We start from the raw sequence: 12,088 nt of genomic DNA, 5'->3' as shown, positions 1-12,088 counted from the left end.
TACTATTACGTACTAACGTATAACGTTATATACTAATACGTAATAACGTATAACGTTATATACCATTACGTAATGACGTATAACGTTATATACCATTACGTACTAACGTATAACGTTATATACTAATACGTAATAACGTATAACGCTATATACTATTACGTACTAACGTATAACGTTATATACTAATACGTAATAACGTATAACGTTATATACTATTACGTACTAACGTGTAACGTTATATACTATTACGTAATGACGTATAACGTTATATACTAATACGTAATAACGTATAACTTTATATAGTATTACGTAATAACGTATAACGTTATATACTAATACGTAATAACGTATAACGTTATATACTATTACGTACTAACGTGTAACGTTATATACTAATACGTAATAACGTATTTACGTTAAATACTAATACGTAATAACGTATAATGTTATATACTAATACGTAATAACGTATAACGTTATATACTATTACTTACTAACGTATAACGTTATATTCTAATACGTAATAACGTATAACGTTATATACTATTACTTACTAACGTATAACGTTATATTGTAATACGTAATAACGTATAACGTTATATACTAATACGTAATAACGTATAACGTTATATACTATTACGTACTAACGTGTAACGTTATATACTACTACGTAATGACGTATAACGTTATATACTAATACGTAATAACGTATAACGTTATATACTAATACGTAATAACGTGTAACGTTATATACTATTACGTACTAACGTGTAACGTTATATACTATTACGTAATGACGTATAACGTTATATACTAATACGTAATATCGTATAACGTTATATACTAATACGTAATAACGCATAACGCTATATACAAATACGTAATAACGTATAACGTTATATACTCTTACGTAATGACATATAACGTTATATACTATTACGTACTAACGTATAACGTTATATACTAATACGTAATAACGTATAACGTTATATGTTAATACGTAATGACGTATAACGTTATATACCATTACGTAATGACGTATAACGTTATATACCATTACGTACTAACGTATAACGTTATATACTAATACGTAATAACGTATAACGTTATATACTATTACGTACTAACGTATAACGTTATATACTAATACGTAATAACGTATAACGTTATATACTATTACGTACTAACCTATAACGTTATATACTAATACGTAATAACGTATAACGTTATATACTATTACGTACTAACGTGTAACGTTATATACTATTACGTACTAACGTGTAACGTTATATACTAATACGTAATAACGTATTTACGTTATATACTAATACGTAATAACGTATAACGTTATATACTAACACGTAATAACGTATAACGTTATATACTAATACGTAACAACGTATAACGTTATATACAAATACGTAATAACGTATAACGTTATATACTCTTACGTAATGACGTATAACGTTATATACTATTACGTAATGACGTATAACGTTATATACGATTACGTAATGACGTGTAACGTTATATACTAATACGTAATAACGTGTAACGTTATATACTAATACGTAATAACGTATAACGTTATATACTAATACGTAATGACGTATAACGTTATATACTATTACGTAATGACGTTTAACGTTATATACTAGTACGTAATGACGTATAACGTTATATACTATTACGTACTAACGTATAACGTTATATACCATTACGTACTAACGTATAACGTTATATACTAATACGTAATAACGTATAACGTTATATGTTAATACGTGATGACGTATAACGTTATATACTATTACGTACTAACGTGGAACGTTATATGTTAATACGTACTAACGTATAACGTTATATACTATTACGTACTAACGTATAACGTTATATACCTTTACGTAATGACGTATAACGTTATATACCATTACGTACTAACGTATAACGTTATATACTAATACGTAATAACGTATAACGTTATATACTATTACGTACTAACGTATAACGTTATATACTAATACGTACTAACGTATAACGTTATATACTATTACGTACTAACGTGAAACGTTATATACTATTACGTAATGACGTATAACGTTATATACTAATACGTAATAACGTATAACGTTATATACTATTACGTACTAACGTGAAACGTTATATACTATTACGTAATGACGTATAACGTTATATACTAATACGTAATAACGTATAACGTTATATAGTATTACGTAATAACGTATAACGTTATATACTAATACGTAATAATGTATAACGTTATATACTATTACGTACTAACGTGTAACGTTATATACTAATACGTAATAACGTATTTACGTTATATACTAATACGTAATAACGTATAACGTTATATACTAATACGTAATAACGTATAACGTTATATACTATTACTTACTAACGTATAACGTTATATTCTAATACGTAATAACGTATAACGTTATATACTAATACGTAATAACGTATAACGTTATATACTATTACGTACTAACGTGTAACGTTATATACTATTACGTAATGACGTATAACGTTATATACTAATACGTAATAACGTATAACGTTATATAGTATTACGTAATAACGTATAACGTTATATACTAATACGTAATAACGTATAACGTTATATACTATTACGTACTAACGTGTAACGTTATATACTAATACGTAATAACGTATTTACGTTATATACTAATACGTAATAACGTATAACGTTATATACTAATACGTAATAACGTACAGGGTGCGCCGTTAGAATCCGGACAAAAGAAGTTTTGTGCAGAAAGTTGTTTATTTAAGTCAATACACAAAAACACATGAAAATGTTGTTATATCTCATTTAAAGGGTCCTTGCTGAGAACTTTTATTCTATGTAACCACCCTCTGCCTCTATGACCTGCTCTATTCTTGCTCTAAAGCGCGAGCACGCTGACTTCAACTGGTCGCGTTTAATTGTCGCGAATTCTGACTCGATAGCAGCTCGTAGGGAGTTGACGTTGGGGTGCCTGCATTTATTAGTTTGTCTCTCGATAACGCCCCACACGTAATAGTCCAATGGGTTTAGGTCGGGACTGTTAGGAGGCCAGAAATCTTTCGACCAAAACATGTCCACATTGTCAGAGAGCCAATTTTGAACAAGATGACTTGTGTGAGCAGGTGCGCCATCTTGTTGAAATAAATACGGCCTTCCAGAAGCCGTAATTTCCATCCACGGCTTTATTACTGTCTTCAGGACCTGTCAGAAGTTCCCGGATCTTCCAAAATCATGTCTTGGGCCCTTTGAATAATTTCTGGCGTCCTTGTTGATTTTTCCCTAACCTGAACTTTTCTCGCCGGAGAAGGAGAACCCTTCTCGAACCACTCTGAGGCTGCGTATCTCTTAGCAATGTCGTATACCGTCGATCTTGGGTAGCTAAAGAATTTTATAATTTCGACCGGCGTTCTCCCGGCGCGAAGACTTTCTATAATCGCCGCTCTTCTATCGTATTCCGGGTTTTGCTTAACGAGTTCTGTCATTTTGAGGTTATAGAAGACTTATTGACATATTTAACTAACTTCAGAGTCAATCAGCACAAACATCTGAATTCTAATATGGTGGGAACTACAAATTGAATTCTGTCCGAATTCTAACGGCGCACCCTGTATAACGTTATATACTATTACGTACTAACGTATAACGTTATATACTAATACGTAATAACGTATAACGTTATATACTATTACGTACTAACGTGTAACGTTATATACTATTACGTAATGACGTATAACGTTATATACTAATACGTAATAACGTATAACGTTATATAGTATTACGTAATAACGTATAACGTTATATACTAATACGTAATAATGTATAACGTTATATACTATTACGTACTAACGTGTAACGTTATATACTAATACGTAATAACGTATTTACGTTATATACTAATACGTAATAACGTATAACGTTATATACTAATACGTAATAACGTATAACGTTATATACTATTACTTACTAACGTATAACGTTATATTCTAATACGTAATAACGTGTAACGTTATATACTAATACGTAATAACGTATAACGTTATATACTATTACGTACTAACGTGTAACGTTATATACTATTACGTAATGACGTATAACGTTATATACTAATACGTAATAACGTATAACGTTATATAGTATTACGTAATAACGTATAACGTTATATACTAATACGTAATAACGTATAACGTTATATACTATTACGTACTAACGTGTAACGTTATATACTAATACGTAATAACGTATTTACGTTATATACTAATACGTAATAACGTATAACGTTATATACTAATACGTAATAACGTATAACGTTATATACTATTACGTACTAACGTATAACGTTATATACTAATACGTAATAACGTATAACGTTATATACTATTACGTACTAACGTGTAACGTTATATACTATTACGTAATGACGTATAACGTTATATACTAATACGTAATATCGTATAACGTTATATACTAATACGTAATAATGTATAACGTTATATACTATTACGTACTAACGTGTAACGTTATATACTATTACGTAATGACGTATAACGTTATATACTAATACGTAATATCGTATAACGTTATATACTAATACGTAATAACGCATAACGCTATATACAAATACGTAATAACGTATAACGTTATATACTCTTACGTAATGACATATAACGTTATATACTATTACGTAATGACGTATAACGTTATATACGATTACGTAATGACGTGTAACGTTATATACTAATACGTAATAACGTGTAACGTTATATACTAATACGTAATAACGTATAACGTTATATACTAATACGTAATGACGTATAACGTTATATACTAATACGTAATAACGTATAACGTTATATACTATTACGTAATAACGTATAACATTATATACTATTACGTACTAACGTGTAACGTTATATACTATTACGTACTAACGTATAACGTTATATACTAATACGTAATAACGTATAACGTTATATACTATTACGTACTAACGTATAACGTTATATACTAATACGTAATAACGTATAACGTTATATACCATTACGTAATGACGTATAACGTTATATACCATTACGTACTAACGTATAACGTTATATACTAATACGTAATAACGTATAACGCTATATACTATTACGTACTAACGTATAACGTTATATACTAATACGTAATAACGTATAACGTTATATACTATTACGTACTAACGTGTAACGTTATATACTATTACGTAATGACGTATAACGTTATATACTAATACGTAATAACGTATAACTTTATATAGTATTACGTAATAACGTATAACGTTATATACTAATACGTAATAACGTATAACGTTATATACTATTACGTACTAACGTGTAACGTTATATACTAATACGTAATAACGTATTTACGTTAAATACTAATACGTAATAACGTATAATGTTATATACTAATACGTAATAACGTATAACGTTATATACTATTACTTACTAACGTATAACGTTATATTCTAATACGTAATAACGTATAACGTTATATACTATTACTTACTAACGTATAACGTTATATTGTAATACGTAATAACGTATAACGTTATATACTAATACGTAATAACGTATAACGTTATATACTATTACGTACTAACGTGTAACGTTATATACTACTACGTAATGACGTATAACGTTATATACTAATACGTAATAACGTATAACGTTATATACTAATACGTAATAACGTGTAACGTTATATACTATTACGTACTAACGTGTAACGTTATATACTATTACGTAATGACGTATAACGTTATATACTAATACGTAATATCGTATAACGTTATATACTAATACGTAATAACGCATAACGCTATATACAAATACGTAATAACGTATAACGTTATATACTCTTACGTAATGACATATAACGTTATATACTATTACGTACTAACGTATAACGTTATATACTAATACGTAATAACGTATAACGTTATATGTTAATACGTAATGACGTATAACGTTATATACCATTACGTAATGACGTATAACGTTATATACCATTACGTACTAACGTATAACGTTATATACTAATACGTAATAACGTATAACGTTATATACTATTACGTACTAACGTATAACGTTATATACTAATACGTAATAACGTATAACGTTATATACTATTACGTACTAACCTATAACGTTATATACTAATACGTAATAACGTATAACGTTATATACTATTACGTACTAACGTGTAACGTTATATACTATTACGTACTAACGTGTAACGTTATATACTAATACGTAATAACGTATTTACGTTATATACTAATACGTAATAACGTATAACGTTATATACTAACACGTAATAACGTATAACGTTATATACTAATACGTAACAACGTATAACGTTATATACAAATACGTAATAACGTATAACGTTATATACTAATACGTAATAACGTATAACGTTATATACTATTACGTAATGACGTATAACGTTATATACTATTACGTAATGACGTGTAACGTTATATACTAATACGTAATAACGTGTAACGTTATATACTAATACGTAATAACGTATAACGTTATATACTAATACGTAATGACGTATAACGTTATATACTATTACGTAATGACGTTTAACGTTATATACTAGTACGTAATGACGTATAACGTTATATACTATTACGTACTAACGTATAACGTTATATACCATTACGTACTAACGTATAACGTTATATACTAATACGTAATAACGTATAACGTTATATGTTAATACGTGATGACGTATAACGTTATATACTATTACGTACTAACGTGGAACGTTATATGTTAATACGTACTAACGTATAACGTTATATACTATTACGTACTAACGTATAACGTTATATACCTTTACGTAATGACGTATAACGTTATATACCATTACGTACTAACGTATAACGTTATATACTAATACGTAATAACGTATAACGTTATATACTATTACGTACTAACGTATAACGTTATATACTAATACGTAATAACGTATAACGTTATATACTATTACGTACTAACGTGAAACGTTATATACTATTACGTAATGACGTATAACGTTATATACTAATACGTAATAACGTATAACGTTATATACTATTACGTACTAACGTGAAACGTTATATACTATTACGTAATGACGTATAACGTTATATACTAATACGTAATAACGTATAACGTTATATAGTATTACGTAATAACGTATAACGTTATATACTAATACGTAATAATGTATAACGTTATATACTATTACGTACTAACGTGTAACGTTATATACTAATACGTAATAACGTATTTACGTTATATACTAATACGTAATAACGTATAACGTTATATACTAATACGTAATAACGTATAACGTTATATACTATTACTTACTAACGTATAACGTTATATTCTAATACGTAATAACGTATAACGTTATATACTAATACGTAATAACGTATAACGTTATATACTATTACGTACTAACGTGTAACGTTATATACTATTACGTAATGACGTATAACGTTATATACTAATACGTAATAACGTATAACGTTATATAGTATTACGTAATAACGTATAACGTTATATACTAATACGTAATAACGTATAACGTTATATACTATTACGTACTAACGTGTAACGTTATATACTAATACGTAATAACGTATTTACGTTATATACTAATACGTAATAACGTATAACGTTATATACTAATACGTAATAACGTACAGGGTGCGCCGTTAGAATCCGGACAAAAGAAGTTTTGTGCAGAAAGTTGTTTATTTAAGTCAATACACAAAAACACATGAAAATGTTGTTATATCTCATTTAAAGGGTCCTTGCTGAGAACTTTTATTCTATGTAACCACCCTCTGCCTCTATGACCTGCTCTATTCTTGCTCTAAAGCGCGAGCACGCTGACTTCAACTGGTCGCGTTTAATTGTCGCGAATTCTGACTCGATAGCAGCTCGTAGGGAGTTGACGTTGGGGTGCCTGCATTTATTAGTTTGTCTCTCGATAACGCCCCACACGTAATAGTCCAATGGGTTTAGGTCGGGACTGTTAGGAGGCCAGAAATCTTTCGACCAAAACATGTCCACATTGTCAGAGAGCCAATTTTGAACAAGATGACTTGTGTGAGCAGGTGCGCCATCTTGTTGAAATAAATACGGCCTTCCAGAAGCCGTAATTTCCATCCACGGCTTTATTACTGTCTTCAGGACCTGTCAGAAGTTCCCGGATCTTCCAAAATCATGTCTTGGGCCCTTTGAATAATTTCTGGCGTCCTTGTTGATTTTTCCCTAACCTGAACTTTTCTCGCCGGAGAAGGAGAACCCTTCTCGAACCACTCTGAGGCTGCGTATCTCTTAGCAATGTCGTATACCGTCGATCTTGGGTAGCTAAAGAATTTTATAATTTCGACCGGCGTTCTCCCGGCGCGAAGACTTTCTATAATCGCCGCTCTTCTATCGTATTCCGGGTTTTGCTTAACGAGTTCTGTCATTTTGAGGTTATAGAAGACTTATTGACATATTTAACTAACTTCAGAGTCAATCAGCACAAACATCTGAATTCTAATATGGTGGGAACTACAAATTGAATTCTGTCCGAATTCTAACGGCGCACCCTGTATAACGTTATATACTATTACGTACTAACGTATAACGTTATATACTAATACGTAATAACGTATAACGTTATATACTATTACGTACTAACGTGTAACGTTATATACTATTACGTAATGACGTATAACGTTATATACTAATACGTAATAACGTATAACGTTATATAGTATTACGTAATAACGTATAACGTTATATACTAATACGTAATAATGTATAACGTTATATACTATTACGTACTAACGTGTAACGTTATATACTAATACGTAATAACGTATTTACGTTATATACTAATACGTAATAACGTATAACGTTATATACTAATACGTAATAACGTATAACGTTATATACTATTACTTACTAACGTATAACGTTATATTCTAATACGTAATAACGTGTAACGTTATATACTAATACGTAATAACGTATAACGTTATATACTATTACGTACTAACGTGTAACGTTATATACTATTACGTAATGACGTATAACGTTATATACTAATACGTAATAACGTATAACGTTATATAGTATTACGTAATAACGTATAACGTTATATACTAATACGTAATAACGTATAACGTTATATACTATTACGTACTAACGTGTAACGTTATATACTAATACGTAATAACGTATTTACGTTATATACTAATACGTAATAACGTATAACGTTATATACTAATACGTAATAACGTATAACGTTATATACTATTACGTACTAACGTATAACGTTATATACTAATACGTAATAACGTATAACGTTATATACTATTACGTACTAACGTGTAACGTTATATACTATTACGTAATGACGTATAACGTTATATACTAATACGTAATATCGTATAACGTTATATACTAATACGTAATAATGTATAACGTTATATACTATTACGTACTAACGTGTAACGTTATATACTATTACGTAATGACGTATAACGTTATATACTAATACGTAATATCGTATAACGTTATATACTAATACGTAATAACGCATAACGCTATATACAAATACGTAATAACGTATAACGTTATATACTCTTACGTAATGACATATAACGTTATATACTATTACGTACTAACGTATAACGTTATATACTAATACGTAATAACGTATAACGTTATATGTTAATACGTAATGACGTATAACGTTATATACCATTACGTAATGACGTATAACGTTATATACCATTACGTACTAACGTATAACGTTATATACTAATACGTAATAACGTATAACGTTATATACTATTACGTACTAACGTATAACGTTATATACTATTACGTAATAACGTATAACGTTATATACTATTACGTACTAACCTATAACGTTATATACTAATACGTAATAACGTATAACGTTATATACTATTACGTACTAACGTGTAACGTTATATACTATTACGTACTAACGTGTAACGTTATATACTAATACGTAATAACGTATAACGTTATATGTTAATACGTAATGACGTATAACGTTATATACCATTACGTAATGACGTATAACGTTATATACCATTACGTACTAACGTATAACGTTATATACTATTACGTACTAACGTATAACGTTATATACTAATACGTAATAACGTATAACGTTATATACTATTACGTACTAACCTATAACGTTATATACTAATACGTAATAACGTATAACGTTATATACTATTACGTACTAACGTGTAACGTTATATACCATTACGTACTAACGTATAACGTTATATACTAATACGTAATAACGTATAACGTTATATACTATTACGTACTAACGTATAACGTTATATACTAATACGTAATAACGTATAACGTTATATACTATTACGTACTAACCTATAACGTTATATACTAATACGTAATAACGTATAACGTTATATACTATTACGTACTAACGTGTAACGTTATATACTATTACGTACTAACGTGTAACGTTATATACTAATACGTAATAACGTATTTACGTTATATACTAATACGTAATAACGTATAACGTTATATACTAACACGTAATAACGTATAACGTTATATACTAATACGTAACAACGTATAACGTTATATACAAATACGTAATAACGTATAACGTTATATACTCTTACGTAATGACGTATAACGTTATATACTATTACGTAATGACGTATAACGTTATATACGATTACGTAATGACGTGTAACGTTATATACTAATACGTAATAACGTGTAACGTTATATACTAATACGTAATAACGTATAACGTTATATACTAATACGTAATGACGTATAACGTTATATACTATTACGTAATGACGTTTAACGTTATATACTAGTACGTAATGACGTATAACGTTATATACTATTACGTACTAACGTATAACGTTATATACCATTACGTACCAACGTATAACGTTATATACTAATACGTAATAACGTATAACGTTATATGTTAATACGTGATGACGTATAACGTTATATACTATTACGTACTAACGTGGAACGTTATATGTTAATACGTACTAACGTATAACGTTATATACTATTACGTACTAACGTATAACGTTATATACCTTTACGTAATGACGTATAACGTTATATACCATTACGTACTAACGTATAACGTTATATACTAATACGTAATAACGTATAACGTTATATACTATTACGTACTAACGTATAACGTTATATACTAATACGTAATAACGTATAACGTTATATACTATTACGTACTAACGTGAAACGTTATATACTATTACGTAATGACGTATAACGTTATATACTAATACGTAATAACGTATAACGTTATATACTATTACGTACTAACGTGAAACGTTATATACTATTACGTAATGACGTATAACGTTATATACTAATACGTAATAACGTATAACGTTATATAGTATTACGTAATAACGTATAACGTTATATACTAATACGTAATAATGTATAACGTTATATACTATTACGTACTAACGTGTAACGTTATATACTAATACGTAATAACGTATTTACGTTATATACTAATACGTAATAACGTATAACGTTATATACTAATACGTAATAACGTATAACGTTATATACTATTACTTACTAACGTATAACGTTATATTCTAATACGTAATAACGTATAACGTTATATACTAATACGTAATAACGTATAACGTTATATACTATTACGTACTAACGTGTAACGTTATATACTATTACGTAATGACGTATAACGTTATATACTAATACGTAATAACGTATAACGTTATATAGTATTACGTAATAACGTATAACGTTATATACTAATACGTAATAACGTATAACGTTATATACTATTACGTACTAACGTGTAACGTTATATACTAATACGTAATAACGTATTTACGTTATATACTAATACGTAATAACGTATAACGTTATATACTAATACGTAATAACGTATAACGTTATATAC

The sequence above is a fragment of the Bombus pascuorum genome, chromosome 6 (assembly GCF_905332965.1).
Source record: "Bombus pascuorum chromosome 6, iyBomPasc1.1, whole genome shotgun sequence".
NCBI lineage: Eukaryota > Metazoa > Arthropoda > Insecta > Hymenoptera > Apidae > Bombus > Bombus pascuorum.
The sequence above is the reverse complement of the archived record's forward strand: the minus strand, read 5'-3'. Positions refer to the sequence as shown.